Consider the following 22592-nt stretch of genomic DNA (forward strand, 5'->3'; position numbering starts at 1 on the left):
TATGATTCTTCACGACTTTACATCTGTCAAAAAACACAGATGAAGACACAGGCTGCCAACTTTCTACGCTCTGGGTTATTTGGGGTTAAAAGCAAGCAGCAACAGCAAGAAAAATCTTTTCCTTTAATGAGAAAGATTTAAAGCTAAAATGATGACTAGCAAGACAAATTATTCTAAAGAATCCTTAACTGCTTCAAGCTCTTATGTCAGCAGCTCCACTGACCGCTGTACAGTGGCACACTGAAATTAAAGGGGCACAACCCATTTAAAGTGGATATTTAAAAATAATCCAAAAAATAAACATTCTTTGTTAAAACTGAATATATTAATTAGATTGATACCGTTTTGCTTTTTACATTCCACTCAGACTGCACAATTAAATATATTTTGAATAGGTAAATTTCACTTTTGTTTTTACTCAATTTTATTTTCCAGTTATTCACGCACAAATTATTGGTTCGTTACAAAACTGCTGGGTCATGTTTTTGATTCACAGATTTTGTAACTACTGCCCAACATTTTATTTTTAATATCTTCATTTTTTGCCTAATAGATGGTGTTGAGCAGTATTTAATTAAGTGATATAACTAGGGCTGTTAAGCGATTAAAAAAATTAATCGTGATTAATTGCACTGTTAAACAATAATAGAATACCATTTACTTAAATATTTTTGGATGTTTTCTACATTTTCAAATACATTGAATTTAATTACAACACAATACAAAGTGTACAGTGCTCACTTTGTATTTATTTTTATTACAAATATTTACAATGTAAAAAACAAAAGAAACTGTATTTTTCAATTCACCTAATACAAGTACTGTAATGCAATTTCTTTATTATGAATGTTGAACTTACAAATGTAGAATTATGTACAAAAAAATAACTGCATTCAAAAATAAAACAATGTCAAACTTTAGAGCCTACAGTCCACTCAGTCCTACTTCAGGCAATCACTCAGACAAACAAGTTTGGTTACAATTTGCAGGAGATAATGCTGCCTCCTTCTTGTTTACAATGTCACCTGAAAGTGAGAACAGGCGTTTGCATGGCACTATTGTAACCGGCACTGCAAGATATTTACGTGCCAGATGTGCTAAAGATTCATATGTACCTTAATCTTCAACCACCATTCCCGAGAACATGCGTCCATGCTGATTACAGGTTCTGCTCGATAACGATTCAGAACAGTGCGGACCAACACATGTTCATTTTCATTATCTGAGTCAGATGCCACCAGCAAAAGGTTGATTTTCTTTTTTGGTGGTTCGGGTTCTGTAGTTTCCGCAACGGAGTGTTGTTCTTTTAAGACTTCCGAAAGCATGCTCCACATCTCGTCCTCTCAGATTTTGGATGGCACTTCAGATTCTTAAACTTTGGGTCAAGTGCTGTAGCTATTTTTAGAAATCTCACATTGGTACCTTCTTTGCGTTTTGTCAAATCTGCAGTGAAAGTGTTCGTAAAAGGAACATGTGCTGGGTCATCATCCAAGACTGTTAGAACACGAAATATATGGTAGAATGCGAGTAAAACAGAACAGGAGACATACTATTCTCCCCCAAGGAGTTCAGTCACAAATTTAAATTAACGCATTATTTTTTTAACGAGCATTATCAGCATGGAAGCATGTTCTTTGGGGTGGTGGCCGAAGCATGAAGGGGCGTACGAATGTTTAGCATATCTGGCATGTAAATACCTTGCAACGCCGGCTACAAAAGTGCCATGCGAACGCCTGTTCTCACTTTCAGGTGACAGTGTAAATAAGAAGCAGGCAGCAGTATCTCCCGTAAATGTAAACAAACTTGTTTGTCTGAGCAATTGGCTGAACAAGAACGAGGACTGAGTGGACTTGTAGGTTCTAAAGTTTTACATTGTTTTGTTTTTGAGTGCAGCTATGTAACAACAACAAAAATCTACATTTGTAAGTTACACTTTCAGGATAAAGAGATTGCATTACAGTACTTGTATGAGGTGAATTGAAAAATACTATTTCTTTTATCATTTTTACAATGCAAATATTTGTAATAAAAATAATAATATAAAGTGAGCATTGTACACTTTGTATTCTGTGTGTAATAGAAATCAATATATTTGAAAATGTAGAAAAACATCCACAATATTTAATACATTTCAATTGGTATTCTATTGTTTAACAGTGTGATTGATCGCGATACATTTTTTAAATCGCGATTAATTTTTTTGAGTTAATCACATGAGTTAACTGCCATTAATCAACGGCCGTAGATACAAACCTTTGGTGACAAATATTTCTGATTATTAGCAGCTTTGCATGCTTGGAAGTAACCATAAGTTTTGCAAAATTAAACTCTTCTATGAACTGACTCCAAAAATATTTTTAAAATTCAGGGATTTTTTTCCCTGTGAATTAAAATGTTAAAGTAAAATTACCAATTTAAAATCACAGGCACTGATCCTGCGAAGTCTTAGACCATGTCTACACTAGCGAGCTTACAGCAGCACAGCTATACCGATATAAGTGCACTGCTGTAAGATTGCTCATGTAGTGGCTCTATGCCAACGGGAGAGAGCTCTCCCTTCAACATCATAAAACCACTTGCATGAGCGCCGATAGCTATGTCAGCGGGAGAAGCTCTCTCACCGACATAGCGCTGTCCACACCGATGCTTTTGTCAGAGTAACTTATGTTGCTCAGAGGTATGTTTTTTCACACCCCTGTGTGACATACTGTAAGTTATACCGACAAAAGTGGCAGTGTAGACAAGCCCTCAGTCACATGCTTAGTCCCACTGACATTAATCTGATTACTTACACTGCATAGAGTTAAACAGGTGTGTAAATCTTTGCAAGACCGGGGCCATATACTGTAAACAAATTTAATTACCTGTTACTTATGACATCTTAGATCCTAATCTTACAAAGATTTATGCACATGCTAAACTTTAATTGCAGTGAGTAGCACCACTGAAGTCCTAGAGCTTGCATGCAAACACTTAAGCACACGCATAACATTCATGTATGTTGTCTTATTGAAGACAATGGGACTACTCATGTGAGCAATGGTACACACACATGCTTAAGTGTTTCCAGGACTGGGATTTTAGATTATTAAATGTTAAAGAATTTTAAGAATCAAATTTACCAGTCACCACTTATGCTCTTTATAAGCATATTGTCCACTTCAATGCGGAAATAAAGTTTGTGGACAACACTAAGCTCAGAGGAGTTGTAAGCAAGGACCTTGATAAATTTGAGAACTAGTCTGAAATCAACAAAATAAAATATAGGCAAGTGCAAAGTACTACACTTAGGAAGGAAAAATCAAAGGCACAAATGCAACATGGATAATAACTGGTTAGGCATTAGTACAGAAGAAAAGGATCTAGAGGTTATAGTGCGTCACAAATTGAACATAAGTCAACCATGTGATGCAGTAGCAAAAAAGACTATAACATTCTGGGGTGTATTAACCAGAGTGTCCCAAGTAAAACACAGTAGGTAATTGTTCTTCTCTACTTGGCACTGGTGAGGCCTCAAACTGCAGAATTGTGTCTAGTTTTGGATGCCACACTTTAGGTAAGATGTGGACAAATTGGACAGTTGTTTTCTATAATATGTAAAATGCATACATTACACTCAATATTAAGTCTGTGACATAAGCAAAAAAGCAAGTGATTCAGGTGGTAACAGATCTCAAATTCTTTCTTGAATGATACAAAACTCTTCTTTCTGCTACAGAATCTAGGTGGGAAAAGACCCTATTGGCTTCTCCCAAGTTCACGGGGAACCTAACATCACATCATTACTGAGCTCAAATACTTGTATATTTAGGGAAAGTTAAAAGACAGAATTATAGTCTTGATGTTGAATTTTTCTAACTTATGTCACAGATCTTATTTGCTAACACAGTTCTGGCTTGTTATGGAGGAAGCTGTCACAGGCATTGTAATCAATAAGGTTTCTTTTTTCTTTTCTTTTTTTGCACATTGTTGAAGGAGATAAACCAGTTTAGCCAAAAGTAAAACAAAAGACTTAATTCTGAAACAAAATTACACGATGAACTAGCCCTTAAAATGAGCCAATATATTTGCCTATTTTTCTGTTAAAAATGTTGAAAATGGTCCAGTTATTTAAACATGGTTACTGCTTTAAAACGGCTTGTGCCAATCAGTTAAACATACACCTTTTTATTTATCTATTAGACAGATACACATATGTTGGTTGTCCTCTTTCTTGCTACTGTCTACTCTTTACACCTTGTTATTACCCCTGCCCCTCCCCCCATCAACAATGTTTTTGCTATACAGGATCCTGAGCGGGCCTAATTCTGCATGTTGGGCCTCAGGCTGGCTTTTACTAGACTATTTGGAAACATTTCCCCAGCATGTCATGAATACATCAGTATTCCAGTAGAGGGAGAAGAGTGGCAGCAGAAAGAGCAATTCATCAGTTCAGTGGACAAGATTACTGACTGTCAAATCAGAAACTAGGAATAATAAAGTCAGATGAGAAACTGATTTTATGGGAGCTGTAGATGGAGTGACAATTTTCTTTTTCATGGCTTGAGCAGACCAAATGTATGTACTACAAGAGGAGAAAATTACTATTCTTGCACATGCGTTACTTGTTTTTCTTTCCTGAATCACTCAAGTATCATTGTTTTAAAGTATAAAAATAGTTTTGGGCAGTACTAAAAAAAGATCTGTCAATGGTTTGGGGGGGGGGGAATAATTTTGAATGCATAAACAGGGTTTGAAAAACTCACTTGCTGGGGCGATAAGGAATTTGGAACAAAAAAAATCAAGTGGGCATACTGGGCCTGAGCAAAAAGAAAAGCCTAGAAGATGAATGATGCAGGAGCCAATACTCCTTTAAGAGAAAGGGAAGGGAGACCAGTAGTACTGCTAATATTCTCCTGCAGGAGGGGGCTTAACTGATGATGCAGAGCAGTTCAGGGGCTGCTGTTATTTTAGGTAGAACAGGATGCAGAAAGGAGCCTCTGGGCGGATGGGTGAACTTGTAGGGGGAAAGAGGTGTATAAAAGAGAGAAAGGGTGGACATGCGGGGTGAGTGAGAAAGCAAATGGGGAGTACAAAACAGATGCATAGACAGAGAAAGATAGATCTTTGGGAAGAAGTGGAAGAAATGTGAGACCAAAAATATAGGTGAGAAGGTACAGTACAATACGTAGGAAAGAAAACAACAAAGTATAAGGACACAGAAGAAGAGAAGGAAAAGAAGGAACATCACACACCTAAAACAACACAGACAATAGGAAAGAAAAAGACGAGTGAAACAAGAAAGGGAAACCAGGTTAAAAACCCCCACAAAAGGCAGAGTAAATTACAATGTTAAAGTTCATTAAATAGAAAGTTGATTGACAATGCTACAAACAAATATAACACAAAACCAGTAAACAACTGGTTTTAATTGTGGGTGTCATTACTGGGGGACATGAGGGGTAGATATTGCTTCACCTGGGCAAGGAGGCTTCATCCTTGTGCTAGGTGGTGCTGGAGAAATTTTTCAAGCCTAAGTCATAAGCATGGAACATAACAGCCATACTGGGTCAGACCAATGGTCTATCTAGCCAAATATCCTGTCTCTGATAGCGGCCAGTGCCAGATGCTTCAGAGGGAATGAACAGAACAGGGCAATTTCAAGTGATGCATGGCATCTGCTCCCAGCTTCTGGCAGTCAGAGGTTTAGGGACACCCAGATCATGGGGTTGCATCCCTGACCATCCTGGCTAATAGCCATCGGTGGACCTATCCTCCATGAACTTATCTAATTCTTTTTTGAACCTAGTTATACTTTTTTGGCCTTCACAATATCCCATGGCAACAAGTTCCACAGGTTGATTGTGCATTGTGTAGAAGTACTTCCTTTTGTTTATTTTAAACCTACTGCCTATTAATTACATCGATGACCCCTAGTTGTTGTGCTATGTAAAGTGGTAAATAACACTTCCCTATTTACTTTCTCCATACCATTCTTGATTTTATAGATCTTTATCGTATTTCCCCTTAGTCGTCTCTTTTCTAAACTGAGCAGTCCCAATCTTTTTAATCTCTCCTCGTATGGATGCTGTTCCATATACCTAATCATTTTCACTGCCCTTCTCTGCATCTTTTTCAATTCTAATATATCTTTTTCGAGATGACGCAACTTGAACTGCACACAGTATTCAAGAAGTGGGCATACCATGGACTTATATAGTGGCATTATGATAGTTTCAATTTATTATCTACCCCTTTCCTAATGGTTCCTAATAGTCTGTTAGCATTTGACTGCCACTGCACATTGAGCAGATGTTTGCAGAGAACTATCCATGATGACTCCAAGATCTCTTCCTTGAGTGGCAGCAGCTAATTTAAAACCTATGATTTTGTATGTATAATTAGACTCACCAGCCTGTAATTTCAAGGATCACCTCTGGAGCCTTTTTTAAAAATCGGCATTACATTAGCTATCCTCCAGTCATCTGGCACAGGCGCCGATTTAAGTGATAGGTTACATACCAGAGTTAGTAGTTTTGCAATTTAAAATTAAGAGTTCCTTCAGAACTTCCTTCAATTTATTCTAAAACCGCCTCTACCGACACCTCACTCTCGGGATAGTTCCTCAGATTTGTCACCTAAAAAAGAATGACTTGAGTGCGGGGTTCTCCCTCACATCCTCTGCAGTGAAGACTGTTGCAAAGAATTAATTTAGTCTACACAATGGCCTTGTCTTTGAGTGCTCCATTAGCACCTTGATTGTCCAATGGCCCCACTGACTGTTTGACAGGCTTCATGCTTCTGATGTACTTAAAATAAATTGTGCTATTAGATTTTTTGTCCTTAGCTATTTGCTCTTCAAACTCTTTCTTGGCCTGCCTTATTATACTTTTACACTTGATTTGACAGAGTTTATGTTCCTTCCTATATTCCTCATTCGGATCTGACTTCCAATTTTTAAAGGATGCCTTTTTGCCTCTACCTGCCCTCTTTTACTCTGCTGTTTAGCCATGCTGACCTTTTTTGGTCCTCTTACCAATTTTTTAAAATATTTGGGGTATACATTTAGTTTGAGCCTCTATTATGATCTTTTTATATTGTTTCAATGCAGTTTGCAAGCATTTCACCCTTGTGACTGTTCCTTCTAATTTCCGTCTAACTAGCTTTCTCGTTTTTGTGTAGTTCCTTTTTTTGAAGTTAAATGCTACTGTGGTGGGTTTCTTTGACATTTCCCCCCCTACAAGCATCCAATTCTTCCTATATAATATTCCAGTCCCCCTTTGTATTGATGATGCCTACCAACTTTATGTCATCAGCAAATTTCATTAGCACACTTTGTGTGCCAAAATCATGAATGAAAATATTAAGCAAGATCAATCCTGGAGGAACTCTTGTAGTAACCTCTTTCCAGCCCTGCAGGTTTCCTTTCAGCACAACCCTTTGTCATCTTCCCTGTACCCAGTTCCATATCCACCTTACAATTCTTGTACCAATCCCCATGTTCTCCACCTTAACTAATGATTAACCATCTGATACAATGTCAAATGCTTAAATGAAGTCCAGATAGATTAGCTCTACCACTTCCCCTTGTCTAAAAAATCTTTTATCTCATCAAAGCAAGACATCATGTTAGTCTGGCACAATCTACCTTTGGTAAATCAATGTTGCATTTTATCTGATTTTCCATTTAGTTCCATGTCTTTAATTATTCTTTCCTTCAAAGTTTATTCTGAAGTTTTGCATACTATTGAGGTGAGACTAACAAATCTGTAGTTGACTGGATCACTTTTTGTCTCCTAAACTGTTATATTTACTACTCTCCAGTCATACAGTACCACCCCCTAATTTGATAGATTTATTAAAAATCCTTGCTACCAGACTTGCAATTTCATGTGGCAGTTCATTCGGTATTCTAGGATGGAGATTACCTGGACCTCCTGATTTGAGCGCATTAAGCACTTTGAGTTTTGCTTCCAACATGGATGTAGTAATTTCCATTTCTATACACTCACTCCCATTTGCCATCTGGTCTTTGCCCCCATGATCTACATTATCATCTTTACTGAGGCAAAGTATTAATTTAATTTTCAGGTCGTACCTAGATTATCCTTAATTTTTACCACATCCTCACTGCTTAGGGGCGCCACTTATTTACTTATTCTTTTATTTATATGGCTAAAGATCCTTTTATTATTTGTTTTAATTTCCTTTGCAAGGAATTCCTTGACTTTGGCAATTCTCACTTTCTTCCTACACTTTCTGACCTCCAAGGCATAGTTTTCTTTGATGATCAATCCCTTCTTCCTTGCAGGGTCTGCTTACTCCAAAAATTATTTTTCAGGTGGTTATTCGACCAGTCAGGTATGGAGCCTTTCCCTACAATTTTCTTACTCTTCCTTGAAACACAAATTCCAGAAAGGTTTTGCACCCCGACTCAAAGAAATTCCAAGGGCTGGTCTACACTGAAAATTTACATCAGCATAGCTACATCTCTCATGGGTGTGAAAAATCCACATCTCAGAGACATAGCTATGCCAACCTAGCCTCCAGTGTAGACAGTGCTAGCTTGACAGAAGAATTCTTCCATCAACCTAGCTATTACCTCTCGGGAAGGTGAATTAATGACAGCAATGGAAGAATCCCTCCTGTCGCTGTACTGAATGTCTATGCTGAAGTGCTACAGCGGAGCAGCTACAGCTGTGGCATTTTAAGTGTAGACATACCCTTAGTCTCCTCCACATTTAAGTCCCTGAGCTCTACAATCCAGCTAAAAGTGAGAATGATTCTATACCCTGGAGATCAGGACACTTTCCTAAAATGTGGGAGACCCAAGTTCAAATCCCTTCTTCACATCAGGTAGAGGGGGAAACTGAAGCCCAAGTCATACCAAGCAAGTGTTGCAATCACTAGGCTAAAGGTTATAATGGAAGTCACCTCTTCCGGAATCTACCCTTTACAAATGCCTGAAGAAATCCATTTTGGGGCAAATGAAACATGTTTTGTTAGCCCCTAAACAGACGGGGTTTTTTTGATTTGGCAAAATTTTCCCCAATTTTTTGATTTGGTTCGACCAAAAGCAAATTTTTTTTTTTAAATGTATGAACTGCCAGTGAACTGAAAATTCACTTATTCGCCCAGCTCTACAGTGGTTGGCAGCAGTGTAACTGAGGAGAAGTATGTCAATTTCAGACAGCAGCTGCCAGGGCTTCTTGGGGCCCGGCAGCCTGCCAGGCAGGTAGCCACGCCCAGGGAGCAGGTTTTCGAAACAAAACATTGTGGGATTTTAGTGTACAAAAACTCAGAGGCCCAAGATTCTTTTAAAGGTATTTAGGGGTTGCTGCGCTCAGCATCATGTCTGACTGATTTAAGAGCCTAAATCTCTTCCTTTCCACAAGCAAAAGAAGAAGGAGGCAGAAGATTCCAGAAGTGAATCACTGACAAGGTAAGCAGTGGAGAGTTTTGTTTTTGTGGAACAGTGGTGCACCTTCTATGGGAAGAGGGGGCTGTATAGTTTGGATGGCTTCCACCTCAGTAGAAGGGGGACCAATCTCCTCAGGGACAGGCTGGCAAGAGTAGTCAGGATAGGGTTAAATGAATAACAGAAGGGGAGGGTAAAAAGAGGTAAGATATGAGCACACAGCACAAAATCGAGATGCTGAGAACAAAATTAATCAAGGAACCAAAAGACACAAAGAGAAGAAATTTCTGAATTGCCTATTCACCAATGCTAGAAGCCTGGGTAACAAAACAAAAGGAATTAGAATTGCTCAGTTCTGAGCATAAATTCAGTCTAGTTGGCATTACGGAAACCTGGTGGGATGATTCATATGATTGGAATGTTAAAATCAATCATTAGACTTATTTAGGAAGGATCGAATGGGCAAAAGGGGAAGGGTAGTGGCATCCGAGGGTGGTAAAGGAGTTGGCGGATGTGATTGCAACTCATGGCGATCGGGGGAGGTCCTGGATGACTGGAAAAAGGCTAATGTAGTGCCCATATTTTAAAAAGGGAAGAAGGAGGATCCGGGGAACTACAGGCCAATCAGCCTCACCTCAGTCCCTGGAAAAATCATGGAGCAGGTCCTCAAGGAATCAATTCTGAAGCACTTAGAGGAGAGGAAAGTGATCAGGAACAATCAGCACGGATTCACCAAGGGCAAGTCATGCCTGACTAACCTAATTGCCTTCTATGAGGAGATAACTGGGTCTGTGGATGAGGGGAAAGCAGTGGATGTGTTATTTCTTGACTTTAGCAAAGCTTCTGATACGGTCTCCCACAGTATTCTTGCCGGCAAGTTAAAGAAGTATGGGCTGGATGAATGGACTATAAGGTGGATAGAAAGCTGATTAGATCGTTGGGCTCAACGGGTAGTGATCAATGGCTCGATGTCTAGTTGGCAGCTGGTATCAAGCGGAGTGCCCCAAGGGTCGGTCCTGGGGCTGGTTTTGTTCAATATCTTCATTAATGATCTGGAGGATGGTGTGGACTGCACTCTCAGCAAGTTTGCAGATGACACTAAACTGGAAGGAGTGGTAGATACGCTGGAGGGTAGGGATAGGATACAGAGGGACCTAGACAAATTAGAGGATTGGGCCAAAAGAAACCTGATGAGGTTCAACAAGGACAAGTGCAGAGTCCTGCACTTATGATGGAAGAATCCCATGCACTGCTACAGACTAGGGACTGAATGGCTAGGCAGCGGTTCTGCAGAAAAGGACCTAGGGGTTACAGAAGACAAGAAGCTGGATATCAGTCAACAGTGTGCCCTTGTTGCCAAGAAGGCTAACGGCATTTTGGGCTGTATAAGTAGGGGCATTGCCAGCAGATCGAGGGACGTGATCATTCCCCTCTATTCGACATTGGTAAGGCCTCATCTGGAGTACTGTGTCCAGTTTTGGGCCCCACACTACAAGAAGGATGTGGAAAAATTGGAAAGAGTCCAGTGGAGGGCAACAAAAATGATTAGGGGGCTGGAGCACATGACTTATGAGGAGAGGCTGAGGGAACTGGGATTGCTTAGTCTGCAGAAGAGAAGAATGAGGGGGGATTTGATAGCTGCTTTCAACTACCTGAACGGGCTCCAAAGAGGATGGATCTAGACTGTTCTCAGTGGTACCAGATGACAGAACAAGGAATAATGGTCTCAAGTTGCAGTAGGGGAGGTTTAGATTGGATATTAGGGAAAACTTTTTCACTTGGAGGGTGGTGAAGCACTGGAATGGGTTACCTAGGGAGGTGGTGGAATCTCCTTCCTTAGAGGTTTTTAAGGTCAGGCTTGACAAAGCCCTGGCTGGGATGATTTAGTTGGGAATTGGTCCTGCTTTGAGCAGGGGGTTGGACTAGATGACCTCCTAAGGTCCCTTTCAACCCTGATATTCTATGATTCTATGACTATGTCAGAAATGGCATTACCTGTTTCTGAGTCACTGATAAAACTCAGAAGAAAATTATCTTGAATTCTTATGTTCTAACAGATAAAGCACAACACGGGTATTAGTTGGTGTCTGCTACAGACCACCAAATCACACTTGGGAACAGGATGAGGGCCTCCTTACTGGCCTACCTATAATGTGTAGGGAAAAAAGCTGTGCCTTGGAATTTCTAAAAATATAGAAGCCAATTTCCTAACTTAAAAAGTGTTGCAATCAACATGGGAGAATTCTTTATTAGATCTTGTCCTAACAGATAAAGAGGAATTGGTCACAGAACTAAAAATTAATGACAAGTGATCATGACTTGATCACATTTATAATGTGCAAGCAGGATAAAGACCAAACTAGTAACAACACACACATACTTGACGCTTTAACTGGGCCAATTTCACAAAACTGAAAATAATTATGAGCCAAATCAGCTGGCAGGAAGAATTTAATCAGAATAAATGTGAATGATAATTGGGCATAATTTAAGAACCCCTTACTAAATACTCAAAAAGCCACAATCCCACAATCGAGGAAGAAGACTGTACTGATTAAAAAACCGATCTGGTTTAGAAGGGAAGTGAAGGCAGCTGTAAAAAATAAAAAGGTAATATATAAAACAGATGGAAGAAAGGGGAAATTGATAGTAATGAATGTAAATCAGATGATAGGAATTGTAGAAAACTGATTACGGAAGCCAAGGGACACAAGTAGAAGTCTATTGCTAATAGAGCTAAGGTCAGAGTTTTTTAACAATATTAGTAACAAAAAGAATCCTGACAATGGTATTGATCCAATACCATGTGGACCAATAATGCAGAAAAGGCAAAAGCATTCAATAATTATTTCTGTTCTGTATTGGGGGGGGGGGGGGAGCGGAAACAGATGATACAGTCTCATCGTATGTGATAATAACACTCTAGTATCAAAAAGTAACAACTAGTATCTCTGAAGGTTGTTAAGCACAAGCTGCTAAAGTAAAGTTAGACATTTTTAAATCAGAAGGGCCACAAAACTTGCATCCAAAAGTTTTAAAAGAGCTGGCCGAGGAGTTCACTGGACGGTTAAATGTTGATTTTCAATCAGTCCTGGAACACTGGAGAAGTTCCAGAAGACTGGAAAAAAACCTAATGTGCCAATTTTTTAAAAGGGTAAACAAGATGACCTGGGTAATTACAAGCACATCAGCCAGACATTGATCCCGAGCAAGATAATGGAGCAGCTGATATGGGATTCAATTAATAAAGAATAAAGGAGGGTAATACAATTAATGCTGATCACCATGGGTTAATGGAAAATAGATCCTGTCAAACTAACTTGATTTTTTTTTAAATGAAATTACAAATTTGGTTGATAAGGGTAGTAGCGTTGATGTAATATATTTAGACTTCTGTAAGGTGTTGACTTGGTATCACATGACATTTTGATTACAAAACAAGGCACACATTCAATGAATTAAAAACTGACTAACTGATAGGTCTTAAAATGTAACTGTAAACGGGGAATCCTCATCAAGCAAGTGTATTTCCAGAGGGGTCTGCAGCGGTCAGTCTTTGGCCCTATGCTATTTAACATTTTTATCAATGACCTGGAAGAAAACATAATATCATCACTGATAAAGTTTGCAGACGACACATAAATTGTGGGAGTGGTAAATAATGAAGAGGTCAGGTCACTGATTCAGAGCAATTTGGAATCACTTAGTAAACTGGGTGCAAGCAAACAATCTGCATTTTAATATGGCTAAATGTAAATGTACCGGTACACATCTAGGAATAAAGAATGTAGGCCATACTTACAAGATGGAGGACTCTCTCCTGGGAAGCAGAGATTCTGAAAAAGTTTTGGGGGTTGTGGTGGATAATCAGCTGAACACGAGCTCCCAATGTGACACTGTGGCCAAAAGAGCTAACGTGATCCTTGGATGAATAAAAAGGGGAATCTCAAGTAGGAGTACAGAGGTTATTTTAGCTCTGTAGTTGGTACAGGAGTGACCACTGTTGGAATACAGTGTCCGGTTCTGGGGCCCACAATGCCTAAAGGATGTTGATAAATTGGAGAAGGTTCACAGAGGAGCCATGAGAATGATTAGAGGATTAGAAAACATGACTGATAGTAATAGACTCAAGGAGATCAATTTATTTATCGTAACAGAAGATTAAAGGATGATTTGATTACAACCTATCCCAGGACTACAGATTATATGTATCTACATCGGGAACAAATATTTAATAATAGGCTTTTCAATCTAGCCGAGAGAGGTAAAACACAATCCAGTGGCTGGAGCTAGACAAATTCAGACTGGAAATAATATGCGTATTTTTAACAGTGAGAGTAATTAACCACTGGAACATGGTGAATTCTCCATAACTGACAATTTTAAAATCAAAATTGGCTGTTTTTCTAAAAGATCTGCTCCAAGAATTATTTATGGCCTTTGTTATATAGGAGCTCAGATTAGATTATCACAATGGTCCTTTCTGGCCTTTGAATCTATTAATCTATTTTCAAAAGGGATTCAGACACTTAAAACTCTAAATCCCTTTTGAAAATACGATTTAGGCTCCTAAATCAGCTAGGTCTTGTGACACTGTGAGCAGAAACACCTAAATACCTTTAAAAATCTGGGACTTTGCCTTTTGGGATGGGAAAACTTTCCACAACCTTTTCCCACCCACCTCTGCTAAATTGGGGTGAAAATATTTAAAGTAAGTTTCCCTAATGGTGCATTTAGTATGCATTTGCACATTTATAAACAAATAAAGGGAAAATAAAAATAAAAGATCTTAGGCCTGATTCTCCATTGCCCTGTACATGTACACAGTGCTGTAATTTACACTAATGTAAAGTCAGTGTAAAACGCTACTATTCTGATAGGACAGCCTTTAAAACCATTCTGCAGTCTACACTCACTTTGCACTAATGTAAATGACTACACAAAGTGCAGGCCCAATGTACCCCACACTATACATTACTGTCTTCTTCAGTCATCTCTCTTTTTAAAATCCTACACTATGCAAGGAAGATAAGCCAAAAAGGAAAAATCCTCACTTTTCTTCTGTTGTTCTGTTGACATAAAATTGCTAATATCAAGCATACAGTAGAATACTGTATTAATATTGACTAACGTGTCCTTCTGGCATAGTCAGGTATTCCAGTAACCCTGTATGGATTTAGTGCTTGAAAGTTGTTCAATTCATCAAAAGGAATTTAATTACCTACAAAGGCAGTATTCCTGGTCTCTGTTGTGTGGTACAAAGGCTCAGGTTCACTTGATATGTGCTGTAACAGTTAGGTCTAAATTGTGCCAAGCAGCATACCAAGTCCTAACTGTTGTGCTCTGAAGTGAAAGTCTCAACTGCTGAGCCATAAATCTATACTTCTAATTTCACATGCCAAAAATCATATGACCTTGCAATGTGGGTCCACCAATAATACTTTTACAATGTTTTCTTCCCTTCAAATAGCACCTGACTTGATGTAATTACAAGTTCCAAGTAAAAAGTTTCAATATAGGTTTTCAAAGAAAAAAATGCTAGTTTTAGCTGAGCTGCTCAAGAGAAGATATCAGTAAAAAGTCATACTGTGTAAAAAAAGCCATACTGTGACAAACATTCTTCACTCTTCCCCAGATTATCTCTACCACTGAAATGAGTTCTGCTTCATTCAGTTTTGCAGTCCAGCTCCATGCTAACTTTATGGCACTTTCTATAATAATCTATTTTTAAAAGCATAAAAAAGCTGGTTTGCACACGAAAAATTAACTAAAGTAGTCTCAGCTCTTCAAATTTGTGCATGAAAGGCAAATAGAACAAATCCATTATATTTTTAAGTTGTTTCACCATATCAAAGAAAAATACACACAAACAAGTAAAACACAATTGAAGGGGTAAAGGAGAGAGAAATGCAAGGGAGACCAGAGGAAGAAACTGCATCATGATACTATCTCAAGGAATTTTGCACCCCATCATAAAATAATGCTGTTTTACCCAAGACTATATGAATATAGATAAAACTGAAATTTGATTATCAAAAAAACCAGTTAGTATCTCCCAAAGTATATCAAACACATAGATAAAGACTCTTCTTACACAAAACTCTACTCATTCAAGTTACTTTCATGTCCGCTATCTCATTCAGATAAATGAAGTTTGACTGAATGTTTGAGGTTTGACAGGTATGCACAGAGAGCTTATTCTGGCTGTTTGGAAGGTCTCTTTACTTTCCACTGAAACCTGCATTTAACACCTGCATCTTATCAAAACATCACCAAGCTGCGTCTGATAGCACTTCAGTCTTGCTTTGCAACCCTGTGAATATCCTGTTCTTCATGTTTCTCACATCTGAACTATGAGAATACGATGTTTAAGAAAAAAAATATATAGGTAAGTATGTCACAGTACCTTTAAAGTATGGTAAAACTCTGGGTTGATTTATCAATTGATCGTCATCTGTTTGGATTGTGGAAGCTCTCTCTGACTTACAGTCGTTTAACTCTGAAACGAAACAAAAATATATGACTACTACAATAATAGGAAATTTACAATCTTATTTAGCTGACATTCCATAACTGCAATTTTTGCCTTGAAATATTAAAGTGCTCTAATACAATGCATTTTACCTATTTTACACCAGAGATTATTTAGTTTTTACAGTGAATTTAAATGTTAATATATATTGTAAACAGAGAATGTAATTCAGCATAACGTGCACAACAGGTCTTTCAATCATAGCTCACCAATTTCAGAATATTTATTTAAAAATGCACCGATTTAAGTCTCAACCATCACACCAGTAGTAATATTAATTTAGACTAAAAATGTCTGTGTCTAATTTAGATTCTAATCTTGCAAATAGGTGCATTGGTGTGGACTCTTACACACATACAGAATCTGCTCCTATGTGCTACAGCAGTGGTTCTCAAACTTTTGTACTGGTGACCCCTCTCACATAGCAAGCCTTTGAGTGCGACCCCCCTTATAAATTAAAAACACTTTTAAATATATTTAACACCATTATAAATGCTGGAGGCAAAGCAGGGTTTGGGGTGGAGGCTGACAGCTCGCGACCCCCCATGTAATAACCTCGTGACTCCCTGAGGTGTCCCAATCCCCAGTTTGAGAACCCCTGGTCTACAGGTTCAGGGCCTTAGCAACTGTTTTTACACTAGACTTTTTTCCCTCCACAGTGCAGCTCCACCAACGGTAGCAAAGAAGGGCCATCCATTTGTGTACACTGGCCAACAGCGTTTTTACCACCGTGGCATGTAACTCAGGTGCCCCGTGGTGATAATTTACATGTAACATTGTTCATTATTTTACCACTGACAAATTATGTAAAAGAATGAGAGAGAGAGAGAGAGAAGCATATTAAGGCCTTATCTACATGAATCTGTTTTTAAACCAGTTAATTAAACCAGTGCAAGCCTCTGCTTTGACACACTTGTTTTGTTTTAATTTTCTCTAAGTAGCTACTAGCTACTAAGCTACTAGCTTCTAGTAATCCTCTCTGGTGCCCATTGTGAAAGGTAGTATAGGCACCCACAATATTACTTTTTTCTATATCATCTGCTAGGCCAGCCTTTTTGGTTTGTATTTGTACACTGCCTAACACTATTAGGCTGGGCCCTCTAGGTACTATCACAATATAAATAGAATTTTATTAGGAAATAGAGAACCCTCGGCATGTAGATCTCCTCTACTCTATGTGGAAGTTTGCCTAGGCAGGCAAAAGAGAAAAAGTAAGGTAGCCAGAAACTGTATTACCTTTCAAAATGTTCTATGGAGCAGAGACTTTTTGTTTCTGCTTCCTTCATCAATAACCCACACACTTCCATGTAGAATAGAGTAGTTATATCATTTATATTGTGATAGCACTTAGAAAGCCCAGGCTCTTTGTGCTAGGCACTATGCAAATACGAACCAAAAAGTCTATCCCCCAAAGAGTGTACAATCTATGGGCTTGTCTCCACTTATCGGGGAATCAACGTGCAGCGATCAATCCCACTAAATCGACCGCCGATCGCTCTCCCGTCGACTGTGCTACTCCACCGGAATGAGAAGCATAAGGTAAGTCGATGGGAGAGTTTCTCCCGTCGACCTAGCGCAGTGTAGACACCGCAATAAGTCGACCTAAGGCACATCGACACCAGCTATGTTATTCATGTAGCTGGAGTTGCACAACTTAGGTCGACTTAGCCCCGTAGTGTAGACCTGCCCTAAGTATAAGTCAAGAGGTAAATACAACAAATATTATGGGATCAGAAGTCAGAAATGAGGTTATTATAATCAGCATGATAAACAACATGGTAAGCAGCAACCTAACCACTAATCAGTTTTTGTCGGTATCACAGCAGAGTTGAGTTTTAAGGAAGGATGTGAAGGAGGACAATGTGGTGGCTTTACAGATTTTTATGTGCAGTTCGGACCTTCTGTGCATAAGAGGTGGCAAGGAAGAAAGTAAGATGGTGCTTGTTGGGAGCTTTTACAAACGAGCAATCAAGATTGGCACAGTTTGCAGAGAAAAGTGTAAAAGAGATGACAGGGTGGGTGGAGATGAGCCTTATATGAGAAAAGCATTTGGGGCTTGATGCGATGGAGATGGGGAAAACCAGTGAAAAGATGTAAAGAGAAGAGAAGAGTAACATGGTCAAAGCACCAAGCCCTACATTTTCAAAACAGTATGTCAGGTTTTAAGCCATACATCTCCCATGAAAAAGTCAATGGAAAAAAGTGTGGCTGCAAACATGAAGGAATACTTTAAAAATTTGCTGTTAAAGAAAATAAACAGGAGTAATGTTGCAATTCACCAGAGCAAAAGCTAAATCCCAGACAATACATATCAGCAGTTTAAGGAGAAATATCTTTACAAGAAAGTTGTAGTTAATAAAAATCAAACCAAAAGCCCACGAAAAACCTTAAAAAGCCAGGAAATTGAAAGTTAAGATTACAAGAAACTTTAACATTTGAAAGTATGGAAATTCAAATTTAACATAGCCAAACTACTGTCGCCCCTTTTCAAACCAAGCAGACAGTCAAATTTCAGGGCACTGGGAATGTTCCAGTTGGAATCAGAAACTGATGGGAGTCTGATATTTTCTTTGATGCAATCTTGTTTATTTACAAGGAATGTACAAGTCCTGCTTTTCCAAACGCAGGAGGAACCAAGAATAAAAGAAGCAGTTTCCTAGCTTACAGCCCCAAGCCTCATTAGCCAACTCCAGACCCAAAAGTACTCTAGCTTTTTCCAGGGCCACACAGTGCTCACTGGGTACTGCTTGGCTTTCTTGCTTTTTGCCTTTGCCTCTCCACTCTCTATGTTCTTGTCTGTTCTCAGTTTGTGTATGTTCTCACACATCCACACACACCTGGTCACAGTCCCCACTGGAACAACAGCCCATTTGGTGCTAGTTTCTGGGCAGTCTCTAATAGCCCTTGTTTTAGGAGTGGCCCCTTAACTGTCTCTTACAACTATATTAAATGAAGGATGTGGTCACGCACATTGGTTTGTACAAGGTTTCCAGTCAATCCATAACAAGGCACCACCCAACTCATAAAAACAGCACATACCTCAGCTTTGCCAATCATCCCAATGAGGCCTAAAATGGTGACAACCAATAAATCATCCCAAATAGAATATATATATATATATATATGCATATAAATATAAAATATATTATATATATTTATATATATATAATAAATTACCAATGATACAAGGTTAACTATTTACAGGTATACAGTATCCTTCTGTCAGGAGAGGTTTGCATCACCAACATGAAATAAGTGATTCCTACCCAAATCCCTTTTGGGCTTTTCTTTCCCTGGATTTCCCTTCAGTCACCAGTGAGGGACTCCTTTCAGTCAGCCCCTGAGGAATATCTACTGTTTCTGTGGAATTGGTTGGCTGAGGCAGACCCAGCCCATTCTGTTTGAATGGGAGATTCATCTCTGTAACAAATTTTCCAGCCTCAACTTCCACAAATACATTCTCAGATTTGGGGGGGGAGGTATTAGGGGGTAGGCAGCTGAAATCCTGTCCCCCAAACTGTAAGCTCTAGTATCTATGTCTAATATGAAAGGGGTTTGAAACACAAATAAGCCAAGAGAGGAGCAGTCCCAAAAAACTTTTTCAACTTTGAAAATGCTAAATAACACCCGACTGACAAATGAAATGATTTTCCTTCTTCATTATTTGCTACTTGCCAGAAACATTCAGCAAATAAACAGGGATCAGTTCTTCTTTCAGACCCACAAGAACTTTGGCAGCTAAGGTTTCCCTGAAACCTCGGGTCTCCAAACAGGTTTTAACCACTTCCCAACACTCCTTTGCTGAAAAACTACCACAGCATATAGCTGTTATAATGGTTTCTACCGCCTGGGGCAGGACAATTTATTCACTGCAAACCACTTGCCTACAAACCATTTGTCTCACCTGGGCCATACCTTCCCCTGAACAAGCGGCGGACCGGCTTTGAGAACCACTGATCTAGTCCAACCCCCTGCTCAAAGCAGGACCAACAGCAACTAAATCATCCCACCCAGGGCTTTGTCAAGCTGGGCCTTAAAAACCTCTAAGGGTGGAGATTCTACCACCTCACCAGGTAACCCACTCCAGTGCTTCACCACCTTCCTAGTGAAATAGTGTTTCCTAATATCCAACCTAGACTTCCCCCAATGCAACTTGAGACCATTGCTCCTTGTTCTATCATCTGCCACCACTAAGAACAGCTGAGCTCCATCCTCTTTGGAACCCCTCTTCAGGTAGTTGAAGGCTGCTATCAAATCCCCCCTCACTCTTCTCTTCTGCAGACTAAATAAGCCCAGTTCTCTCAGCCTCTCCTTGTAAGTCATGTGCCCCAACCCTCTGATCATCTTCGTTGCCCTCCACAAATTCCTTTTGTGAAGCCTCCAGCTCCTGTTTCAGGAACTGTTTTAAATCCCATTGGCCACTTGTCTGTAAGCACCTTCATTACTTGTTCCATCTTCATTCAGGAAGAACACCAGCTCACAATCTCTCCTTGGAAATTGGATCCCATTACTAACACCAGTGTTGCCCTTTTGACTCAAACAGTTCCCCACAGACTAAGGGTGTGCCAGGACAAGAGAAGGTCTGTTGGATGAAGGAGTTATAAGCACAGTGCAATGAACTATGGCTGTTCAGGGCTGCTGGATGTCCTTTAGGGACTATTGTAGCCCAAGAGTACGACAGAGCATCTCTTGAAGCTGAATCAGCACCCTGCAGCCACACAACTCTAGAGGTGCAAAGATGGAGTTAAAAATATAAACAATACCAAAAAAATCAATAATTTATTCTCCTCCTCCTTAGATATAATATCCATTTTTACATGTACAGATTACAGAATCAAAATGTAAGGACAATGTTTTAAATGGATCCCCCAAATGGAAAGTAAGACAGAATCTTGAGATTTACCTTTGATTCAGCCGCTCATGATTCCATAGTATTGTAATTTATACTAAACTGTGAAGATGCTTCCCATTACTACTTGGATATTTACTATTTATTGTTACAAACAAAGCACAATGGAATTCCCAGTGGAAAGGTACAAGATTTTTCCTCAAAATACATCAGAGTTTTTCTTAAACATTTCCATAAATATCTTTACAGATAATCAGATTGTTGCCACTAATATCTGACAGTCAACAGACGACTATCAAAATCTTTTTTGTAACTATCTCAAAATGTTGGTAATGAAAACCTATCAAATAAATTCTTGACAATAAAGTTCACTTAAAGTGTTTTTACTTCTCTGTCTGCTGTTTTTATCTGTATAATTATTGCACACACATGTCCAAATTTATTGTTTTTGCCCAAATAGCCAATTATATAGTTTTGCCAGTGGTTTCAGCTGCATCTTCAGTAATTTTCCTTTTAATTTCTATATCTTACTCAACAGTAGGCAGTAAGGTTAATGCTATAATAAGATGTCTTTGCATACTTGCTTCAGCTGTTTAAGTAAGTATAAAACACAGACTAGGAAAATACATGGTTTTGGAAACAGTGAATGAAAATTTGGTTGCAGTTTCCCCACATAAACAGGCAAGTCTACTTTATTCTAAAGTACTGTATCTTATGGTATAATTTAAGCCACCATTTGAAGGGTCAGCACACAAACAACATTAGCAGCCAGCTAGGACAGATAAAGACAACAGAATAATATTTTTACATTTTATGCAATATTTCATTTGTGAAAAACAAAGTGAAAAATATAGTTTATATTTTTGATGCTATAAGAATATTCAATGCTGATCACAACTTCTTATATCAACAACTCCTGAAGTATTCTATACAAAAGACTGTTAGGCAAACACTACTAGATTCCATGACTTTCCATATATCAATGTTAAAAAAAAACACCACCCTTTATGCACCATTTTTAAAAAACGAAAGGAGAAAAGCATATTAGGTCAAACAAGGAGTACTTAAAAAAAAATTAAAACAAACACACACACATACTTTGCAAGTGAGGGCGTATCTAATCAAGACAATAGAGAGCATATGATTAGACAATTTACAAAATGTATTATTGAGCTTCCATTCCATGTAAAAGAGATAGTGGATTATTCAAAGTACACAGTTATGGTTACTACAAATTTAAGATTTTAAATGAGCTCTCTGGGTATATCACTATTTGAAGTTGTTGCAGATCAAAATCTGTACATATTTATATTACTACAAGGTAGTAATTTAAAAATACTAGCAATATAATATTCAGATGAATATCATCTGAAAATTTGACGTATTATTTAGGTGCTATACCACTAACCTTAAAAGAGACGTTGGTTCTTATACAGGTACATCACTGTTCTCAATGTAAACAAAGGACAGTGGCATGCACCCCAGGCTAAGGATGTCAGCATTTTTCAAACACCTTTCTGACTGTTCTATTTTATGGTGATGCAATTTGACCTACATTTTCAATGGCTAAAGAGAGACAGAGAAATACAAAAGGGAGAGATGGAGAAGAGAGAGACATTTTCTGTCCTCACCCTCCATTAACTAGATCTTTGTCCCTGGAAGGAGCATTAATAGGGAAGAGACAAGGTGGAATATCTTAGTAGTAAATTTTGAATGGAAAACTAAAAAATTGAATGATATAAGAAAAAATAAGATTTTTCTATGATCCTGTGCCCTCAATAAGCAAAGCAGAATGTAATGTAGAATCAGTGTTA

At 38.6% G+C, this 22592-nt stretch overlaps 1 protein-coding gene across 1 annotated transcript in view; it reads right to left on the bottom strand.

Annotated features, from left to right (window-relative positions):
* ATXN7 (ataxin 7) overlaps positions 1-22592 on the bottom strand; it is a 130390-nt gene that overhangs the window by 84244 nt on the left and 23554 nt on the right. The window contains exon 2 of the mRNA XM_065407691.1: positions 15804-15896. The gene's annotated coding sequence lies outside the window, so the exon portion shown is untranslated. The remainder of the gene's footprint in view (positions 1-15803; positions 15897-22592) is intronic.

This window comes from Emys orbicularis, chromosome 7 (genome assembly GCF_028017835.1).
Source record: "Emys orbicularis isolate rEmyOrb1 chromosome 7, rEmyOrb1.hap1, whole genome shotgun sequence".
In the NCBI taxonomy this organism is placed as follows: domain Eukaryota; kingdom Metazoa; phylum Chordata; order Testudines; family Emydidae; genus Emys; species Emys orbicularis.